This window comes from Etheostoma cragini, chromosome 3 (genome assembly GCF_013103735.1).
Source record: "Etheostoma cragini isolate CJK2018 chromosome 3, CSU_Ecrag_1.0, whole genome shotgun sequence".
NCBI classification, from domain to species: domain Eukaryota; kingdom Metazoa; phylum Chordata; class Actinopteri; order Perciformes; family Percidae; genus Etheostoma; species Etheostoma cragini.
In genome coordinates, this window is record NC_048409.1 from 8,087,153 (window position 1) to 8,094,135 (window position 6,983).

The following is a 6,983-nucleotide window of genomic DNA, read 5'->3' on the forward strand; positions in this document are numbered from 1 at the left end:
CTGGCTCCCGTTCTACTTTTAGAGACTCTAGGAACCACCAGTAATCCTGCATTCTGGGAGCGTAGTGCTCTCGCAGGAGCACCAGACATTGTGTTGATCGACAAACAGCAAAAGAAGGCAGTAGTGATAGATGTGGCAATCCCAAGCGACAGCAACATCAAGAAGAAGGAACACGAGAAGCTTGAGCAATACCATGGGCTGGAAGAGGCGGTAGAAAAGATGTGGAAAGTAAGGGCAACAGTGGTGCCAGTGGTAATCGGAGCACTGGGGGCTGTGACCCTCAAACTAGGAGAGTGGCTCTAGCAGATTCCAGGTAAAACATCAGAGGTCTCTGTCCAGAAGAGTGAAGTCCTAGGAACAGCTAAGATACTGCGCAGAACCCTCAAACTCCCAGGCCTCTGGTAGACCCGAGCTTGAGGATGACATATACCACCCAACAAAGATTGAGAGGGGGATTTTTTATGTATATATACAGTGATGAAAATAAGTATTTGAAAACCCTGCTATTTTGAAAGTGCTCCCACTTAGAAATCAAAGCGGGGTCTGAAATTGTCTTTGCAGGTGCATGTCCAATGTGAGAGACAGAATCTAAAAAAATCAGAATATATGATTTTACTATTTATTTGTATGATATAGCTGCAAATAAGTATTTGAACACCTGTCTATCAGCTACAATTCTGACTCTCAAAGAAATGTTAGTCTGCCTTCAAAATGTCCACCTCCACACCATGTATTATCCTAAATTAGATAAGCACCTGTTTGAGGTCCACCCCATACAATCAGTAAGAATCCAACTACTAACATGGCCAAGACCAAAGAGCTGTCCAAAGACACTAGAGACTAAATTGTACACCTCCACAAGGCTGGAAAGGGCTAAGGGGAAATTGCCAAGCAGCTTTGTGAAAAAAAGGTCCACTGTTGGAGCAATCATTAGAAAATGGAAGAAGCTAATCATGACTGTCAATCTCCCTCGGACTTGGGCTCCATGCAAGACCTCACCTTGTGGGGTCTCAATGAGGTGAGAAATCAGCCCAGAACTACACGGGAGGAGCTGGTCAATGACCTGAAAAGAGCTGGGACCACTGTTTCCAAGGTTACTGTTGGTAATACACTAAGACGTTATGGTTTGAAATCATGCATGGGACGGAAGGTTCTACTGCTTAAACCAGCACATGTCAAGGCCCGTCTTAAATTTGCCAATGACCATTTGGATGATCCAGAGGAGCCCTGGGAGAAAGTCATGTGGTCAGATGAGACCAAAATAGAACTTTTTGGTTGTACTTCCACTAACCGTGTTTGGAGGAAGAAGAGCGATGAGTACCATCTCAAGAACACCATCCCTACTGTGAAGCATTGGGGTGGTCGCAACATGCTTTGTGGGTGTTTTTCTGCACATGGGACAGGGCGACTGCTCTGTATTAAGGAGAGGATGACCGGGGCCATGTATTGCGAGATTTTGGGGAACAACCTCCTTCCCTCAGTTAGAGCATTGAAGATGGGTCGAGACTGGGTCTTCCAACATGACAATGACCCAAAGCACACAGCCAGGATAACCAAGGAGTGGCTCTGTAAGAAGCATATCAAGGTTCTGGCGTGGCCTAGCCAGTCTCCAGACCTAAACCCAATAGAGAATCTTTGGAGGGAGCTCAAACTCTGTGTTTCTCAGCGACAGCCCAGAAACCTGTCTGATCTAGAGAAGATCTGTGTGGAGGAGTGGGACAAAATCCCTTCTGCAGTATGTGCAAACCTGGTGAAAAACTACAGGAAACGTTTGACATATGTAATTGCAAACAAAGGCTACTGTGTCAAATATTAACATTGATTTTCTCAGGTGTTCAAATACTTATCTGCAGCAGTATCATACAAATAATCTTTTTTTTTTTTTTTAGATTATGTGTCTCACAGTGGACATGCACCTACAATGACAATTTCAGACCCCTCCATGATTTCTTCACTGTATACATATATATAGCTTTAGTGCTTAACTTTTTTATGATGAATATCTGTTACATTCAAGCTTTTGCCAAATGAGTTGCTACAAAGCTAATTAAGACTATCAGCTTTACGCAACTTTCTCTGTATGTCTCAGTATGACCATGTTCAGAGTACAGTGTCGTCCTGAGACTTTCAATCACAGAAACTCAAGTGAAGCTAATTACTTCTTCTGTAGAGTCCATCATGTTATATCATGTTGAAAGGCCTCATGTTTTGTTGTCATTACTTAGAATTCCTCATGGCACAACTGAAACTACGCACTATATCTTTTACTGTTGTCGCCAAACAAGTTAAACTCAACTGCAACGCCTGCTGAAAGGACCGCCTTCTCATTTTTTTTGGCTAAACTCAACTACCAAGTGCCGCCGATAGCTTACAGAGCTGTGTAGACGCCGTCACCTGACTGCGTAGTCTTGTGCATACATTTTTGTAAGACTACCAATACAATTAAAGAAATACATGTCAAAATTCAACACAATAAATATCCTACAAAGCTATGTCTTTCTAAAGTCTTAAATATTGAAAACAAATGCATTTTTTGCAATGATGAACCAGAATCTAAAACACATACATTACATTTTTTCCATCCTATGCATTCAATTAATTTGTGGACTCAAATTATGAATTATATATTGTGTAAAACTAATCATACTATCAATTTTGAATGTAAGAATATCTTTTTTTAATTTGAACATGGACTTCATTGTCAACTTATTTGGATTTATCAGGCAAATTTTCTTACATAAATTATTGAATTGGAATTCAAGGAATATATTAAGTCTCTCATAAACACCAAACAGATAATAAAAATCTTTCATATTGTACAGTGAACTTTCTGAAGAATAATGACTGTTAATTTTGTCTCATTGTAATTTTGTGTTGTTCAATCATCCCCCTCTACATTTGGTTATTAACACTTTTCATCTATTTAAAAAGATTAATTATTTATCATTTTAATTAAATATTTTTTTGTCCCTGGAGCATTTTTTTGAGTATGTGTCTGAAATGTTGTATATTTGAATGTATTTTATTTTGCAATAAAGTTAAGTACAAAAACATTGTTGTACGATTTTATACAAACCCATTCATGAGAATGCGTTGCTTAATTGAAGCCATGACACAAAAGAGAGAGAAGAGAGAACTGTGAGAGGTTAAATGTGTAACAGTTATGTGTGTTGCAGAGGGAGAGAGTAAGAGATGAACCTGCCACTACAATAGACTTGTTGCAGAGCAGCGTCAGAGGTTGTTTTATTGAATGCTGCTGTCTATAGAACTGTTTGACAGCTGTTCATTGAGTTGCTCACTGTCTGTGTAAACACTGGAGTCATGGGGGAGGGGCCCAGGCAGCGTTTCTACAGATGAAAGGGAGATTGGCCTATGGATCGTGGGACTTTGATACAGTATTCTGCTGCGATGGAAACCACCATGGCTCTCTGAAAGCAACTGGTGATGGAATACATTCAGGATAATGTAATACTGTGGGCGGTCAAAATGAGGTCACACTAAGTAGTGTACGGAGTGATTATTACTGTGAGATATTCCCCAACAGTATGGCTGAATTTATAAAGATCTTTAAATAACACCAGTGATTCCACTCATGCAAGTGATGCATCAGATTTCTATTGATCAGCCAAGATTTTATTCTGCTGAGTTTTTACACCTCACTCCACCCTCATTCAATCCTTGAATGGATTGACCGGTACTGGTTTTTGGAACTGATAATTGATAATTTGGAACCAATGTGCACTTACAGTAGAAATGAAAATTTTTGGAATGTAACAAACTCAAAAACAACTTACTTTGTTTAAAGGTAAACTGCCACACCAAACTGTTTTTACTTGAATTCTTTGAAATTGTAGGTCCATATGTGTTTGTGTTATGTGGTGAATGTGAAAATGAACTGGTACCTCCTCTGTCAGCTCCAGCCACTGAAAATTAAATAAGCGGAGAAATCCGGCCAATTAAAAAAGCTGATCAGTCTGCACCCGGCCTGAGAACCGGCCTGAGTGTGGATCAACTCAGCCTGCTCCTGGGCTCATCACTGGTCTGCGTGTTCCAACAATTCCTCCTCATTAAACGCAACTCCACCCGGGAGAATGTCTAGTGCTGCTTTGCCCAACCTCGCTGACTTTCTTAGCGTGTTGAGTTTGCATTGACAGCTATTTTAAAACTGTAACAGATGAGAACACAGGGATACAATGTGATGTCAGAAAATGTCAGATGATGTCTCTATAAGCTGAGAACTAAGCCCTGGTTGTAGTTGTGTTTGGCAGTTGATGGTAGAGTACAAAGCCAGTTGGTTAGCTGTGTTCTTGGCCTGTGGGTTTGCTGCTAAGCTTTCCGAACCGCTCATACAAACAACATCACACTCTCTGGGTCCTGAGCAAGACACCTGCCATGTTGCGTCATACACTCAATTGGCAGCTACTCGTGGTCAGAAACACTAGTAAAACACACTCTGGTCCACTGGAAAAAAAACACCAAGAGCAGACTTTACCATTAGGCATAGCCTGGGGCCCCCAACTAAAAAGGCCCACACAGCTTTACATTTAGTATGATAACTTAACTCACTGAAGCCATTGAAACTCTAACACAACCTAACCTCTATACTACTGACTTACTGGGTAATTATATTCCAGGAAAAACGTGCTACTACCTTTGTCTGACAGAGAAATGTTACTGGTTATGTTGCAGATTCAGATTTTACTGACAGAATATTGCAGGTAAATATGATGCATTGTTATTTATTAACCTATCCAGCAGATTAGAGTTGAAAGCTCCACCTGAAAAAGTCGGCGTAAATGTAAAAACAGTGTGCTGACAATGCCTCTCTTTGACTCTTACCTTTAACTTAACATTCAAACCCATGACTTGTACTAAGCTGTATTAATAGTTTTACCATTAGCCTGATAGTTAATAGTTTAACTTTAAGAAAAAAGGGTTGAGTACTAAGCTGTTCTAGGGTGGCCCTTCAGCTGCCAGGTCTGCACTGTGGCAGGAAGCCATTCTGGTTGCTATGGTTGCGGTTGCAGCCTCTCCCCGTCCCTGCCAAAGGTGATGGACAGGTGTGAATGAGTCTTAAACTGCATAATTCACTGTCACCGCTATTACAGTGTCTTGCCATGTACTCAATGTTTCAATTCAGAAAAAAAATACATACAATCTTCAGTACCGCGTGCCCGCACACAAACACATACACACACACACACACACACACAGACAGACAAAAGCTCCATTGGAAAAGGAAGTGTAGTTATTCATACAGTGGGCCTGTGTAGGGCTCGTTTCCTCTGGTCATTGAGATCTTGACAGGCTGCTGCTATCTAATCAACCCTTCCACCATTTTAATCCTCTGGTCCAATCTATTGCCTTCTCCAATTTCCTCCTCTCTGAAAGGCAATTACAGTGTATAGGGCATTTTAATAGCTATTTGGCAGAATGCACTTGAAGGCACCATGCTCAGTACAAGGATCTTTCATTAGATTGTCATCTTTGAATGATGTGAAGCCCTCTGGATGGCACAAACCCAGGGGCAGAGGAGGGGGGGGGGGCAGTGAAGTGGAAGGTAGAACCGTGACCTTGCTTGCATTATATCTCTGCAGATGGATAACTGCAACAACTCAATCTATCTGCCTAACTCACACTGACCCTACAACTCTAACAAGAATGTCCTTTGTGATGAATTTTGGCTGTTGGCACCTAATAGACTCATTCCCGATAAGTAATCAATCCAAAGTCCAAATGTTGCTGCTGACATATTCTCAGAGATATTGAAGTTCAGGTTCAGGTTACTTTATTTGTACCCAGAGCTACATTTGTTGCACACTTAAAAAGTGCAGGGCATCCATGACAACACAGACAACATGTAGTACATACAATAGCCCACATTTATACTGTAGCTTTGTCCTGGTATGGTGTGTAGTTATAAAAAATCAAAAAAAATCAGTGTTATTTAAAAAAAAATCAGTTGACTAAACCAAGAAATACACAACCAGATATCTTTCAGCAGGAATGTGATCTAAATTGGGGAGAAATTAACATCTGCTGCTAGGATTACATGTTCTCCCAACGTTAGCATGTAGCTACATGCAGAGATGGGAAGTAACGAAGTACAAATACTTCGTTACTGTACTCAAGTAGATTTTTCTGATATTTCTACTTTACTTTACTTTACTTACTTATTTATTTTTGTGGCGACTTTTTACTTCTACTCCTTACATTTTAACACAAATATCGGTACTTTCTACTCCTTACATTTTACAAAATTGGCTCGTTACTTAAGTTTTTACAAGAGGTTGTCATGTCGGACAATAGCGCGGACACGCGTCACACACAGCGAGCGGGTGCCGCGCCACACGGAGAAAAAAGTGAGAGAAATGAAAAGGAGACAAGCTGTCCGGAGGATAATCAGCTGAGATTGTGTGTGTGCCTCTTTTAAAACTGCAAATCGTATAACTCATGTTGTCAGTTCATTTAAGCCTGTTATTGGTCTGTAGTTCTTCACATTTAAAGTAAGTTAGCTAGTGGTTTTGGTGTGTTCTTCAGCTGTTAGCTAGTGGTTTTGGTGTGTTCTTCACATGTTAGCTAGGTTGCACGTTGGTCTTAATGAAGCATCAACACTTTCACCAGCTTTATTCGCATGAGTTTTTTTTGTTTTTTTTACCGAACTTCAGATTCTGTAATTCAATTGACAAGTGGATGTAAACTTAACTAGACAGAAGTTGTCTCCGTCTGTTTTAACAGACACACCTGGGGCCAAGTTGGACACCAGAATCAGCTTTAATCCAGCCCTAATTCTCAACTTTCACATCATTTCACTGGAGTTATCCTTATAATGGTTTACGTCATTGTGGGAAATTATACTCAGATATAGGGGAATTTGTGGGAAATAACACTCAGGTATTATGATTATACTTACAGTGGGTACGGAAAGTATTCAGACCCCTTTAAATTTTTCACTCTTTGTTTCATTGCAGCCTTTTTCCAAA

The 6,983-nt window shown here is 40.4% G+C and overlaps 1 protein-coding gene and 1 long non-coding RNA gene across 3 annotated transcripts in view; one reads left to right on the plus strand and one right to left on the minus strand.

The window, feature by feature from the left end:
- LOC117941685 overlaps positions 1 to 1,232 on the plus strand; it is a 17,713-nt gene extending 16,481 nt beyond the window's left edge. Inside the window, exon 3 of the long non-coding RNA XR_004655953.1 lies at positions 1,223 to 1,232. This is a non-coding gene — a long non-coding RNA (uncharacterized LOC117941685). The remainder of the gene's footprint in view (positions 1 to 1,222) is intronic.
- The window catches only part of LOC117941670 (seizure protein 6-like), a 301,601-nt gene that overhangs the window by 152,241 nt on the left and 142,377 nt on the right, over positions 1 to 6,983 (minus strand). The window lies entirely within an intron of this gene.